Genomic DNA, 16,271 nt, shown 5'->3' on the forward strand with positions numbered 1-16,271 from the left:
TGCTCACTGAATTACTGAGTCCTGGGGATTCTGGGATCTTCCCCATGTGTCCTGGCTTACAGGAATCTGAAAGTGAATTGCTGTGGGGGTGGGGGGTTGGAGGGGAGTGGGGGAGATGAGAACTGGAATCTTGTGCTGCCTGCAGTTAAGAAATGTCAATAAAATATGTTGGTGTGGTCAGGGTCTGGATGTCGACACTGTTCAGTGCCACAGTGTAAATAAATAAAAAAATAAAGGCCCAGATAAGAAAATGGACTCTGGTCCCATCAGCTCTCTGTAGCAATGCCAGGGTTACGTTCAGAGAAGACAGGCCCTTCTCCATTCCTTCTGCTTTAGTTTTCACATCTCTCTTTCATTAGGACAAGTTCTATTCATCAAGGAGATGAAGTCAATTCAATCTTGGCCAAGAGCTAAAATGTGAGTGATGTTTCCAAAGGGTGGAAATTTCCCCACTGTTCCTAAGCCTGTGAGGGAAAAAAAAAAAGCTTCACTGAAAGAGTTCAGACCTCAATTAGAGATATGAATGAAGCAGATCTGGTTAGGACTAAGACAAATCAGTCTAAAGGGTAAGGGACAAAATTGACTGTGTTTTAAAAACTTCAACTTTTGTGTGAGACCAAGGGGAGAGATGTTTATTTGGTGAAGGATCTGTATTTTCTCTAGCACAGTAAATAATTTAACTTATACAGTCAGTTGATTCAAACACGATAATTACATGGACCTTTGAACAGGAAGTGAGATCTGGTAGGTTTGTACAGGTTAGCGTGAAATTCAGATACAATCCAAAGTAATTTGGGCAGAGAATGAGGATATACTTGCAGGGACCCCTGGGAAACTGGGGAAGAATGCAGAAATGTTGGACTTCCCCACCTGGGTTGTTACTGGTGTTCTCGCAAACGTTGAGGACTGACAGTTTGGTAGGATGAGCCCTCGATCTTGGGGCATGCCCTTGTGAAGCCTGTTGCTGCAAAGGAGAGGCTGAGCCTACTTATAATGGTGCCTAAGAGTCTCCCCTAGAGAACCTCTTTGTTGCTCAAATGTGGCCCCTCTCTCTCTCTCTCTCTAAGCCCACTCCTCGGCAAGTGAACTCACTGCCCTACCCTCTACGTGGGACCTGACTCCCAGGGGTGTAAATTCCCCTGACAATGTGGAACATGACTCCCAGGGATAAGCCTGGACCCAGCATCATGGGATTGAGAAAATCTTCTTGACCAAAAGGGGGAAGTGAAATGAAACAGAGCAAAGTTTCAGTGGCTGAGAGATTTCAGTTGGAGTCAAGAGGTCACTCTGGAGGGCATCCTTATGCGCTGTATAGATATCTAACCCTTTTTGGTTTTTAGTGTATTGGAATAGCTAGAAGGAAATACCTGAAACTGTTGAACTGCAACCCAGTAACCTTGATTCTTGAAGATGATTGCATAACTATGTAGCTTACAGGGTGTGACTATGTGATTATGAAAACCTCATGGTTCACAAACCTTTTGTCCGGTGTATAGACAGATGAGTAAAAAAATGGGGACAAAAACTAAATGAATAATGGGGGGGAGGAGGGGTATGGGATGTTTTGGGTATTCTTTTTTACTTTTATTTTTATTTTTATTCTTATTTTAATTTTTTGGAGTAATGACAATGTTCAAATATTGATTGTGGTGATGAATGCACAACTATATGATGATACCGTGAACCACTGTACACTTTGGATGATTGTATGGTATGTGAATATATCTCAATAAAATTGCATAAAAATGGTGGGGAAGGTCACCTACTTACTTTTTTGTGTGAAATACTGCAAACATATAATAAAAAATAAAGAATGATATAATGAAAAAAATAATTGATACCCGGCTCCATCCCAGACCAATTAAATCAGAATCTCTGGAGTTGGGGTCTGGGCATCAGTATTTTAATAGACTGTGGAATTGCAGAATGAGCATGCTTTTTTTCACTCATTCATTCAATAAACACGTATCAAGCAGGCATTATGGGCCAGGCACTGCGCTAGGCACTGGGGGGTACACTGGTGAATTAAAAAGGATACTGGGGGCTGGATTGGTGAATTTAAAAGGGTATGGTCCCTGCTTTCGTGGAGCTTACCGTCCCCTGGGAGGAATGGTGGACAAGTCAGTAAACAAATAACTAGGTAACTGCAAAGTCAGAAGACTGTTTCAACTGTTTAAGTGCTACTGGCTTGGACTAGGATGGTGGATTGTAGATGGACCGAGTGTCGGCAGAGACGGGCAGACTTGACCTAAGTAGGGAGCAAACACAGGCTGCAGTGATGGGGTGTGGAGGAAATATCTAGTTGCCTGTTGCTGATGGATTCTAAGTGGGAAAGAGAAATAAAAGATGACTCCCAGGTTTCCAGCTTGACCGACCCGAGAGACACTGCAAAATAAGGACGGGCTTCAATGTAGAAGAGATGTTTCCCGTGCTAGCCATTCACACACCTGGCTGTGTGATCTCTGACATGTGATGTCACTTGTTTGTGACTTGATTTCCTCATCTGGAAAAATGGGGATAATGATGTATCTCAAAACAGTATGGCGAGTTAATGTTCAAATTGTACAGTTTCTGTTTGCGGTGATGGAAAAGTTTTGATGATGGGTGGTGGTGACGGTAGCACAACACTGTGAACGTAATTAACAGCACTGAGTTGCATATTTGTAGGTGGTTAATGGGAAATTTTAGGTTGGATATAAGTTACTAGTATAAAAAAAATTTAAAAACCTGTAGACTGGACAACAAAAACAGGAAACCCTAATGTAAACCATGGACTATTGTAAATAGTACAATTATAATAATATTCTTTCATCAACTGTAACAAATGTACCACACTAATGCAAAGTGTTAATTATGGGGGTGTATATGGGAACGCTGTATTTAAAAAAAACAAAACAAAACAGAATTGTCATGAAAATGAAACTCAATAAGAGAAGGCATATTAGAAGTGCTGTAAAATGTTTCTTAATCATAACCTTTGAGACAATCATGTCTCAATTTTCTCTTTCCTCGTCTTAATCATCACAGGTTGGATCCATTCCCATAGCTATTAAAAACGTATCTTTTAGCTGTTGTCTCTTGAGCATGGCTGTATTTCCAATCACTCAACAATTGCAACACAGATTTTAGATTATCACCATTATTTCTATAAAGTCTTAAGTCCCCTCCAGAGAGGAAACGTAGTTCTGCCAACCTGTAACCAAGCAAGACGTAGCCATGTAAGACGAGTGACTCATACAGAATTCAAAACAAGCACTGCCAAAGCCAAGAAGTTGGGCACAGCCAAATGTATTCAGTGGTTTCGTGTTTTACATGAAAGCATAACTCCGGTTTTAATTAGTAAGTAGAATAACTTCAACTTGCTCATGTTGTCAACCCTACTTGTCACCATCAACCGCAGGGTAATTAATGAGAAAGAATCAAGAGGCTTCTGCTCTGACAAGGAAGCCAACATTCTAGGGCATTCTATAGGCTGGAAAATGGGGCAGTTCCTTTTCTTGCCAATAGATGTCACTCTAGACAGGAAAGAGCGCCCTCAGAAGGAGTTGCAGAACTAAGTAAAGGAATGCTGGCGTTTGGGCTCCAAAAATGGATTCGACCTTGCTGTCGGGACTCGCTGCTTATGGGAGTGCCAGGACACGTTTTTTTGCCAGGTCCCAGCGACGGAGCATGGTGGAAATATCCAGTTGCATCCTATGCAATGGAAACTCCTACTTCCCTGGAACCCAAACAGAAAGCAGGAAGGAACAAAACTGCCTACTCCTCTCACCCTCCCTAACCCCCAAATCGAAGGAACAAAACTGCCTACTCCTCTCACCCTCCCTAACCCCCAAATCTTTGCTAACCCCAAGATTCAATTTGTGGTCACTAAAGAACAGTGGTATTTTCTCATTTATTTATTGAACCCCAAGGCTGCATTTTTTTCTGCCTTCCTGTGTGAGACACATCTTGCCTCTCTGCTGGACTGTTCTTTTCATTTTATGGCCCAAGGGCAGAAAGTTGTGGAATTTATTCTCTCTTAACTTTCCAAAGTTTTTCAGATTTAGATAGTTCTGTGGCAAGGTTTCTGGTGTCTTCCTCTTTGGCAAGGATCCTCAATGTCTGAACATTTTGGCTTAGGAGGCTACACGATACAATGCACATGGTGTGTTTAACTCAGATCCTTGCCCAAAGTAATCTCTCAAGAAATGTTAAACTCTGATGATGATGCTGGTGATGGTGATGATGATGATGGTGATGATGATGAAATCTGGATCATGACTGGTTGCAGGGATGCAGTGCCACCCCAAGACCCCTCCCACAATGTCCTTAAAACTTAAACCAGGGCCGTCCGGGATACAACCCCTCCTCTGAGCAGTCTGACCACAGAAGAAGATCCTAATAAAAACTGATAATTTTGGTGTTAACAGAGGCCATTGACTGGCTGTGTTTTATACGACACAGCTAAAGGTTTTAATCAGCAACTAGATTAATGTAACTCGATTATGCCTTTAACCTTTCTTATGGCCAGCAATGCAATTAGGAAGACAGCCGACTCGTACTGAGTTCCTACTGTGTTTTGGGTCCTGTGCTAGACGCTTGGCATAATCTATCTCGTTTCACTTCATGAAGCCTCAGAGTCCTCGTCCGCAGTAACAGGACAGCGTTGTGAGAAAGTCCAAATGAACATTCTCCTGCTCTCTTTAGGCTCATTTTATTTGAAAGATAGGATCGAATTGCTTGCAAATCAATTCTAATGCTTTTGGCTTTTCCAATTCCATCTTTTTTTGTATGTGTGTGTCTAGCCAACTGTTTTATGAGACTTTCCCCCATCACAAAGCCCCAGGAGATTTACTAATACCCCCTCTCTTCCTCAGCTCTGAGCTCCAAAGAAATAAAGCAACTTCTTCAAAGTCTTGCCAGCAGCCTTTGTGGGGCTAGCAACTAACTCCATCCATGAAGCTTTGGCTCTACTCGAGAAATCAAATCTCCATCCTCTTCCAAATTAACATGTGTCTTTGGTCTTTAGGAAAAAAAAAATCTCTATGGGCATTATGAACTGAGGTCAACACAAATACCAGATCTTCCCAAAGACCAGAAGGGAATGTGTAGACATTGAAAGTAAATGGAATGAGAAAGAATTTGGATGGGCTTTCATCTCAAATGAATGGGAGAGAAAGACTCAATGAATGTCTGCAAGAACAGGGATGATAATCACCACTACTTTCCTTATTTATTGGCCACTGGACAAATTCCAAGCTTGGTGGATTCAGGTTAGATCCAAGTGGGAACTTTCTGACAGAAGACAGATTAAGTACTGGAATGTGTTGTTGAGGTCACGGGATCTCTTTCAATAGGAGAAGACTGGAGGCAAGGGGTAAACTCAGCTCTATATATACCCACGGTTACCCCTATCAACGGTCTGACAACAAACAGCCCTGTTTATCCAACAGACAGGTGCATCTAGGGCTTGAGCATGTTTAAATTTACCAAGTTGGTCCTGGATAAATATAAGATCTGTACATTTTGCAAAACAGAGCAGACCAGGGTGAGAATGTGGAAAGGGGGTCCCTTGGTCACTGTCTCCCTTAACCTGTCCTCTGTACCCTCCAGCAGCTGAAGACAAAGCTATGTGACCCCAAGTATCTCTGCCCACAAGAAAAGAAGAGAACAGGGGCCTAAGTCCTGGGGGAATGTCGGAAATGTGGGCTTGGCAAATGGGGAATGCTGGGAATGAGACCACAGTCCCGAGTTCAGATCCTGCAGCTTAGTGTCACTCTGAGGGGCCATCCTCCATCAAAGAGGAAGCAGGCAGCTCGCAGACAGGGTCTCTCCTTTAGGAGCTCTGAATCCTGCTGCCAAATCATATTGCTTTTCTGAGCCCATGTGTCTTATTATAGCCAGAAAGACTTCATCAAGCCTGGCTCAGGTTGCTGAGAACGAAAATATGCTGTCAAAATACTGCCTAAACTTGGGGTTCAACAAGACCGCACGGGCAGCTGTTTTTCCTATTAAAACATTCTGCCTAATACATAGCAAAGCATTTGAGATGCGTGCTCCCATCACGGTGCTCCTCAGAAGGAGTTTTTTTTAAATTAATGAGGATTTCTGGAAGGTACTCAGGAAACTGGTAATATTAGTTGCCCCTGGGGAAAGCAACTAGGAAAGTGGGGGGCAGAGGGGAGGGGGACCTGTTTTTTACTCCATACCACTTTGTATCTTTTGCGTTATCTATGTTTGTGCATTACCTATCCCAAAATACATTTTTAAAAAACATGAGTTTTGTGAAAGTCTATGCAGGATTTAATTTAGCTGCTTCTCCTCCAAATCAGGTTTATTTCCCTTTCCTACAGAGCTCCCTGTTTCACTGATAACAAGACCACACCAACTTTTTATTGAATGCTTAACATGCTCAGCATTTTCTATTCGTCAGCTTATGATTTCCTTGAACAAGCAAATGAGAAGGTTCTATCATTAACCTTCTAAACTGGATGAGGAAACTGGGCTTGGTGAGAGGTCCCATAGCCAGGAAGTACCAGATCTGGAATTCAACCTCAGGTCTGTCTGCCCAGCCTCAGCTCATAACCCCCACAGCTCATAACCCCCACAGCAAACTCTAGGAACACCAAAGTATTATTAAACTGCATCAACCAAATTAGGAACTTTCTCACAAATCCCTTTGTCAACGAAACGTTTAACAGGCACAAAAATGATGAAGCACATCTAATGTGGATTCTTTGCCTGATAGCCAGCGATTGTCTTAGGTCTTCAGCACGTGTTAGAGAAACAGATCATTCTGCAGAATGACTAACTTGCTGGCTTATCAACGTATGGGGCCTCCATCCCCCAAACCAAATCCCAGGCAGGGACCCTCTCAGTGGAATGTATCTTAAAGCAGCTTTCAAACGGCAGGGGATCCTTTTAGTTTGAGTTGGAAGACACCATCAATAGACACACCAGCCCCAGTTCTGGTTTAAGGAGGAAAGCTCTCAGGCTCAGAGCAACACTGGGAGAAACTTAGCGGCCTCCCAAAAGGACAAGCCCCCGCATTACTGGCAGTTTCTATGGACACAAGAAGAAAGAACAGGATTGCAATGAAAAATAACCAAGCAGCCAGCAATCCGAGACGAGGCTGGAGAAGGCCAGGTGGAATAACAGCTGATAACATATCACACACTCACAAAACCCCTGTCACCCAGAGATAGAAAAGAATTTTTATAAACAGCCATCAATTATCACAACTTTTTTGCGGTGAGAATCGAGTGGGGGAATGTGGTCAGCATCCCAAAATAAACCTGCCTTCCTTTGAGTAGATTATTCACACTGTTAGGGGGTGGATTTATGAGAATATACTTTATGTTTGTAAACGTTGCAGTGCAAAAGCATCTTTACCTGCATCGTCTCATTTGATCACATGAACGTCCTGGTCCGTCTCTTGTCCCAGTGTCCAGCAACTGCGGTCTCTGCCCAGCCCCAGATAAACTACCGAGTGCGGTGGGCTGCCCTGGAAAGCAGCACTCGAGTTCCAGGGCATCAGGCTCCACCCAGGGTCAAGTATTTTGGGATATGTCCTTGATTTTAAACAGTGAGTGTCACAGGAATTCAATGTTGGCACTAGAACCAAATTGAGGAGATTTCTCCCACCTTGCTTTTCAAAGTTTGCATCCATGAAGTTCTTGAAATTAATTAAATGCAAACATAAGCACCCACCTGAGTGAGCCACACGGCAGAGAAGCACAGGTCAGAGATGGCCTGAGCCACATGTTTTGCTCTTTCCCTCACCTCTCCCCCAATAATCTCAACAGATGCCAACTCCCAGATTACACAAAACTACCGTAATTCCAACAATACGACCCTGAAAATCCAAATCCCGACTAATAGTTAAGAATTTTAGAAAAGACCAGAGAAAAAGATACACTGTCATTGTCAGTGGCTTTCTGTGAGCAAGCTGAATCTTCTTGTAGCGTGACAGTGATACTGGTGACCTATTGTTTCATTATTGCCCCTCCCCCCTCAACAAGGAGAGAAATTAAATTAAATTTAAACTCTCTTAATGAGAGAAATTGAATATGAGGGAATGAGATTTTGTTGGGTAGAGTTGAACTTGGAGGGCTACAGACTATTTTAATACTTAAATTATTTTGTCTTCCAAGAACCAATTCTCCCACCTTCTGGGTGATATCAATCCCCCTCTCCCCCACCCCTGTTGAGAACACATCAGAGAGGAAATTCAAACTTTTATCTTTTAGGAACATAATCTTTCTTTCTAGACGGCCACTTATGCACCATTCTTAACTTGAAAATATGCGCTGTATATGCGCAGAATAAGAAAGTCTGCTGTGTATTGCTTCTCTGTTTGCCTGTCAGATAAATTTGGTCTTGATCACTTTGTTCAGTTTTAAAATCTATGCCCACGGTTTGACATCTCTGGCCAAGGTGCCCTTCTGCAACTCTGGCCTAGCTTGAATGCTTATCAAAGATAAAGAAAACAAGGTTGCACACCGTACCTTCAAGTTAAGCTTGGATTTTCCCTTCTAGTCTAGAATCTGGAATAGCGCCTTGGGAACGGCTGGGATCCCCAGGGATTTGTGCTCCTTCCCGTCGCAAATTCAGATGGCAATGGAAAGGCAGCTCAATCTCTCCCGCTGTAGAACGGGTGTGATGAATGACAAGCTTAGGGTTTATTTTTGGATTCAACCCCAGCCCCTTTATTTTGTGATCCTTAGCAAAACCACTTAGTCTGGTCATTCCACCTTTCCTCCTTCCAAAATATGGACCTGATGTTACTAAATTTGCAACCCACTTCACAAGGATGTCCTAGGAATAAAGGAGATCATTGGTAAAAAGTCTGTGAGTGCCCAAAGGAGAGAGGGAGTGTGAATTCAAGGACTTAGCCTCATAACTGCACATAGATCTGAACTTCAGTCCACTAAAGACATCCAGGGAGTTCTAAAGTTCATTTCGTTCTGAATAACATGCTAACCACACCCCCATGATAAAATCAAAACAAAACCAAGGTAGCAGCCTCTGTTTGTTGGCCTTTTCACCCAAGACAAATTGCTCAGCCGCAGAGTTGTCTTCTCCCATTCTCTCCAGGGAGTGCTTTCCAGAAAGGGCCCCTGTGTTTATCAGCTGACACCGATCGCACTGAGCCCAGCCACCTAGGAAGCCAGAGGGGGCAATGAAGAAGGAATAGCCACAGCTTAGCATCTGCTTAGCATCTGGCACCACCAGCCTGGCAAGGGAAGCTGAGTAACCTGAAGCAGAGGGCTCAGGTGCTGCCCTCAGGCAAGTCCCAAAAGCAGCCACCCTCTGCAGCCTCCCTGCCCCTTATTGGAGGTCCTTGGGTCCTTCCATAGCTGACATCCATTCATCTACACATCCTGGTCCTGGTAGATGTGATAGGCTCCCTGGGGAGAAAGCCCCGTAATTGTAAGTGGATGCCAGGATGCAGACCCCTACCCCAAACCTGAGGGGCTGATAATGTGGCATAAGCTTAAGCTGAAGGGGTGGGAAAGGAACAAATGAGACCTCAGTTGCACTTGATCCCTAAAATGGTTTCAATTCCTTTTGAGCAAGAAAATCATGTTCACTGATGTTAATAGTACCTCCAGACTCCAGCCAGCTCATGGAAACCCACACTTGATCAGAAAGGACAAAAAGATGCAGGTGATTTGATACCAACCCATTACTCCCCTTAAAAAAGGAAGAGGCAGCAACCTTTTGGGGATCATCCTTACATGAGGAATCAATGACTGGCAACAGCTTTTCCTCTGGAGGGGTCATCTATCAAGGCTTCTCAGGGCAACCCCTCATCTCCTGGGGGTTAGCACCCCGGAAGTGATCAGATCCTTGGGTCAGGCAGGTGCTAATCATGCTAACTAAAAATCTCAAGACTGGTTATAAACCAAAATGATGTTGGGAATATAATTAATTCAGCACTGAATTATACATTTGAATGTGGTTAAAGGGGAAATTTCAGATTGTATCTGTGTTACTAGAATAAAAATTAAAAAAAAAAGATGATGCCTTCATTTACTATGGGAGGCAGTATAGCCAAGCAGCTAAGAACACTGACTCTAACCACAGGCCCCAGCAATTCCACTCCTAGACTCCTAGATGTCTACGCAAGAGAAATGAAACATACATCCATACAAAAAATAGCTCATAGCAATGTTACTCACAATACTCAAAAAGTGGAAACAACCCAAAAGTCCAGAAACCAAATGATGACTGGATAAACAAAACGGGTTCCAGCCATACGATGGAATATTATTTAGCCATAAAAAGAAATGAAGTTCCGATCCATTCTACAACATGGATGAACCTTGAAAACATGCCAAGTGAAAGAAGCCAAACACAAAAGATCACATATTATGGGATTCCATTTATATAAAATGTTCAGAATAGCCAAATCCATAGAGAGAGAAAGATTACTGGTGACCTGGGGCTGAGAGATGGGTGGGACGGGTAGAACTGGGGGAAAGTGGGAAGTGACTGCTGAAGGGTGTGGGCTTTCTTTTTGGAATGATGAAAATGTTCTTGAGTTGGTTGTGGTGAAGACTGCACACTGTGAATATACTAAAAGCCATTGGCAAATTGTATGGTATGTGAATTATGTCTCAAAGCTGTTTAAAAAAAAGAAAAAGAACCTGACCTCTGGAGCCAGACTGCCTAGCTTGAATCCGGTGTTGTCACTTATTGGCTGTGTGACCCACACAGCCAGCAGAAAGTTATTTAGACCCTCTGGGCTTCAGTTTTCTCATCTCCGAAATGGGGATGATCATAGTTCTAACCTCATGGAGTTATTGTGAGTTGGTATGTGAAGCACTTAGAACAGTGTCTAGTACACAGTAAGTCCTATATAAGAGTTAACCAATACCAATATTATTATGATTACTCAAGTGTATCTTTCAGGCTACCCCATAGTTGGTTTTGAGGTACAAAAGGAGCTGTCAGAACAATGCTTAAAAAGCATGAAGCAAGCGGATCGTCTTGTAGTGTACTTCATCAGACTTTAGAAAGCGTTTCACCAACTCATTCATCAAAGTTAGGTGAATATGAGCCAGGACAACAGCCATGACCAAAACACACAAGATTTCCTGTTCTTCTGAAGCTTAAGTTGAGGGAAGATTGACGAAGAACAAATAAACAAGAAAACAGAACAGGTAGAGATCAGTAAATTGAAAAGAATTACTCCTGGGGGGGGGTGTGTTAGGGTGGGGATCAGGGAAGTCCTCTTAGAGAAGGGAACATTCTGATGAGGAGAAGATAGCGAGAACCTCTAGGGCCAGGGCATTCTGGCTGCGGGTTAGCTAGTGCAAAGGTCCTGAAGCGGGAAGAAAAGAAAGGAGGCCAGGGTAGCTGGAACGTGATGAGGAAAGGGGGAGAGAGGTAGGAAACAAGCTTGGACCAGATTCTGGAGGGCTTTGTAGACTCTGCGTGGTAGCCAGCCTCCAAGGGGGCCCCAACGAACCCCGACACCTGGTGTTCACTACGTGGCCTGGTGCCCTTTCATAGTGAATAAGGCCTGACCCGCGTAACAATAGGATATTGCGGAAAGGATGAATTGTGACCTCCAATGATAGGTCATGAAAGACACTGAGGCCTCCACCTCGTTCTCCTTGGGATCATTTGCTGTGGGGGAAGCCAGCAGCCATGGCAGGAGGCCACTCAAGCAGCACTGTGGAGAGCCCCAGTGATGAGGAACTGATGCCTCCTGCCGATCACCAGCATTAAATTCCAGACATGTGAGTGAAGGACACCTTGTAAGTGCGTCCATCTTCTAGCCACACGGTCAGGTCTTCAGATGCTCCCAGTCCTGGACGACATCTCAACCGCAACCTCCTGGGAGGCCCCAGAGCCAGGATCACCCAGATAAGCTCCTCCCAGATGCCTGACCCACAGATATGGCAAGAGATAACAGCTGTTTGGAGCAATTTGTTATGTAGCAATAGATAACTGATATGCAATGGTAAGGAGTTGAGATTTTAGTCTAAGTAGGATTGGAAGCTATTACAGGGCTTCAAGCAGGGGAGTGAGGTGATCTGACTTACATTTTGAAAAGATCCTTCTGGCTGTTGTGTAGAGACTGGTACGTAAGGGAGCAGGAGAAGAAGGGACCTAGTTAGGAGCTATTTCATTGGTGCAGCAAGTACTGCGGGTGGCCTGGACTGAAGTGGTAGAATCGGAAATGGGAGATGTAGACAGGTTAGGGTTGTAATTCACAGCTGGAGTGCACAGAACTTGCTGATCATTGAGCAAAGAAAGTGAGAAAAAGGAAGGACTCAAAGATGACAGATGACTCAGGTTTTGGCGTTCAGTGGTGCCGTTTCCAGCGAAGGGGAAGACTGGAAGAAGGAAGGTTTGCAGGGAAGAGACCATGAGTTTGATTTAGAATCTTTTAAGTTTGAGAAGCTTATTAGATATCCAAGTCAAGTAAGCAAATAGATAAGTGAATCTGGGATTCGGGGGGAGAAGTCGAGGCTGATTTACAGCTGGGAGTCATCAGCATATGTATGGCATTTGAGGCCATGGGACGCCCTGCCCAATATGATCTGATACCTAGGGACTGATCACAGGAGGAGCTAGTAAGGGGGGCTGGAAGGAGTAGCCGGTGAGATGGGAAGAGAACCAGGACAGAGTGGTGGCCGAGGGGCCAGCAGAAGACAGTATTTCAAAGAAGGAGTGAGGTGGGCTGAGAAGAGCTGTCCCAGGAACCATGTCTGTTACCCACACTGCCTGAACATTCACTGACAAAGAGCCCCTCTCTGCCCGATGTTCTACTGTTGTTTTCAATGCTCCTTGTCCTGGATGTCCCTCTATAGATGAGCCAGGGTTCCACAGGACTGGGGGAGAGCCAGCTGCCTCACCCTTCAGCACACCCAACAAGTTAGACCAACCCTGTTTCTGGGGATGCCCTTGTGACAGCCAGGCAAACGTAGTTTAGATACAGCAGCATCCTTCCTTGGCTCTTCTAGAGTGGACAACATCAACTCAAACACCATCCATTTCACAGACTTCTCTGTGGGGAACTTATGTTCTCATGGTTGCTTCCGATTCCCAGCTGAACTGGTTTACCTCAGGATCCTCTGGGATCTCACTGACCCAACAGTTTGTGAAACATACCCTTGCCCTTTAATTTTCACTAAACAAAAAGCCACCCAATGCAGATATCTCTATGGAAGAGATGGAAAGATTTATAGCATAGAAAGATGAGAAAATCTAAATTCAATGTCACGGGTTTTTTTTCCCCTAAAAGTCCTCTGCCATTTCCACACCTCAGACTTCAAATTTCTTCCACATCACTCAGCCTTCCTCTCCTCCCTGCTCTTCCCTTTCTCTTCCAAGTCCAACATTTCGATGATGATGATGATGATGATGATTTTTAATGCAGAGCATGGAACTCACTCTCTTACTGCTTTGGCTCCTGTAATCCTAGACCTTTTGGGCCTTGTCTTTCCATAAAACATTTATCAAGGCATTTTCCTAAACAAAGACGGTTTCCTTCCTACGAGGACTTTTGGTGCCACAGTTAGGTCACAAATGTCCACATAAACATTCACCCAGTGAGGGCTTAAAAATAGTAAGATTGAGATAAGATGGCGGGTTCACAGTGCCAATCTGTGGATGCATGAAATATGTGTACCAAGAAGCAGATTTCAAAAGCAGTTTCTCTTCAAAACATCTCTTTCTATACCACTGGACAAGCATCTTGATTCACCAGTGCACTAGTGGCAGTAAAATGGGGCGATATTGAAAATAACTAACTTGAAAAATTTATTTCCAATCTAAAACGGAGCTTTATATTGTGTTTGTCATAAATCTATGTACTCTTCTCTTCCAGACGACTATAATTGCAAAGTGGAGCTTGCTTTGACATCCAATAGCAGGACGAGAGTATGTGGCTATTCCATATGAACACACAAAACCTACCCCGTGACCAGATCCTGTGCATGATAATGAAGAAACACATGACCAAGTGCTGAAAACCAGATTAAAAGAAAAAGATGAACATCTTGAGCAAGGACCTATGATAGAACAACTTAGCAAAATGTTCTTTACTATTAAGCACCGTTGGGATCCTCATGGACTGTATCACAGATGTCACAGGAACCTGAATCCCCCAAAAGACAGATAATTTTCAGGTTCTCCTTAGGAATCAAAGAGAAATGTTATCTTTTGCCTTATTTGCCATTTGAGAAAATGTAATCTAGTGTATTCACTAATAGGTTATATATTAAAAGACTCATAAAATAAATTTTCATATATTAAAGTAGTAAGGCTCTGTCCATGTTCTCAAAGGGCTTAGCATTAAGTTAATGGAGTGATACATATATAGATACATGCAAAATGATAATCAGCAGTGCAAAAATGAGTCCAAAATGCCAGGCAGAGGGGACTGGAGTTGGTGTTTGGGAAATAAAGTGCTAGAGAAGGTTGCTGGGGTGGGGGCAAGGGAGAAGGGCTGGCGGGCTGCCTTATCAGCTTGTCCCTGGACCGTCACAGCTGCTTCCTGAAACCATTGTTCTCTTTCCAGTTCATCTTCCACAATTCATCTTTCTTCCTCCCAAATCTGATTGTCTCATTTTTCTATTTTAAAAATGATGGTGGTGGTGGTGGTAGGGTCTCCTTGACCTTCAGGTAATTCATAACTTGCATGGCTTCTCAGAAAATGGCCCCAGCCTCCTCTAGCATTGTTTTTGCTGTGCTCCCTCCATGCAAAGCACCGAACCAGCCAGCCACAGCAGGCAAAGTAGATTAGTCTCAGTTTCCACTGAGAAGCAGTGAAATACGGCTTCCACCCGAAAAGCTTAACATGGCTGCTTTGCTGCAGACTGAAGACCTTGATGTCTGTTAGCACATGCTAAGGCTGCTGTTTTCACTACTTCTGAAAAGCAAACAAAATTGAGGCCTCTGGCACAGGGAATCCCAAAGATCAGCAAGATGATCCACTAATGGTGTTTCACTTACAGCCAGGCAGGATTTCTCCACCTTGGCATTATTACCATTTTGGAACAGATAATAACTCTTTGTTGTAAGAGGACTGTCCAGTGTATTACATGATGTTTAGCAACATCCCTGGCCTCCGCCCACTAGATACCAGTAACATTCCCCAAGTCCAGGTGACCAAAAATGTCTCTAGACGTTGCCAGATATCCCTTGATTAGCAAAATTGCCCCGGTTGAGAACCACTGGGTTAGGGAGATTGTTGAAGGTGTGGGGTTATGGAAAGCAGACGACAGCCACCAGGACCACCAGCCAGGACTCTTAAATCCCTTTGTATTCTTTTAGGTATATAAACAAATCACCTTTAGTGGGGTGTAACTTAAATACACTAAAATGCATATATTTTAAGTGTATAGTTTGATGAGTTTTGAAAATATTTAAACCCTATGTAGGTTTTAACTAACTAAGATATAGAACATTTCCTTCACCCCCCAAAAATTTCCTAATGCTTCTTGGCAGGCAGTCTTCGCCCCCTCTTATCCCTGGTCTAGTGGTTTGTATAAATGGAATTATCAGGCTTATATTCTTTATGACTAGTTTCTTTCTCTCAGCATAATGTCTGTGAGATTCATTCATGTTGTGGCATGTATCAGTGGTGCATTTATTTTTTGTTGCTGAGTAGTATTCCCTAGTATGGATATACCACAATTTGTTTATCCATTTTCCTGTTGATGGACGGTTGAGTTGCTTCTGACTGGAGGCTGTTATGAACAAAGTCTTTGTATGGATATTCACTGTCCCCAGAGATTTAAGTTTTGCAAAGGGAATGCAGATGGTGGCGAGGCCACCCATGCTCACATTGCATTTGTGACTTTGTGCCATCTCTCCCAGGTAGTAGGAGGCAAACAAGTTCCAGAATTGCCTCTTTGGTGGTACCTTGTGACTGCACCCAAGGGCCCAAGAGAAGACCCATCTCAGTGAATGGCACGTTGACTTGTTACAGATATTGAAGGAGCAGCTTCTCTTAAAAATATAATTCACGACTCAGAGACACAACCGCGGAAGTTTAACATAGGAACTGTCCACTCATGAATTGACAGCTCAGGTAATTCCATCAGGCCTCACGTTCCAGCTGCCCTCAGTCACCACCCCACATGCAAGCCCTTATCATCACCTCCTCTTTCGCAACCTCTGGGCCATTTCCTTGGAGGCTTTTTCTCCACTACTATCTCCCTTCAAACCTTACCCTGTGCTCTCCAAAGTCTTTGTTTCTTCGTGAGGAAAGTCTCCAACAACATCAACATCTGTAAAAGACATTCTCTCTACCTCCTTTTTTTTTTGTT

General features: G+C 43.5%; 1 long non-coding RNA gene across 1 annotated transcript; it reads left to right on the plus strand.

The window, feature by feature from the left end:
• The first annotated feature begins 311 nt into the window (after positions 1–311).
• On the plus strand, positions 312–14,254 carry LOC119514853. The gene is made up of 2 exons (XR_005212867.1): positions 312–417; positions 13,826–14,254. It is a non-coding gene; the product is annotated as an uncharacterized LOC119514853 (long non-coding RNA).
• The last annotated feature ends 2,017 nt before the right edge of the window (positions 14,255–16,271 follow it).

The sequence above is a fragment of the Choloepus didactylus genome, chromosome 18, assembly GCF_015220235.1.
Source record: "Choloepus didactylus isolate mChoDid1 chromosome 18, mChoDid1.pri, whole genome shotgun sequence".
In the NCBI taxonomy this organism is placed as follows: Eukaryota; Metazoa; Chordata; class Mammalia; order Pilosa; family Megalonychidae; genus Choloepus; species Choloepus didactylus.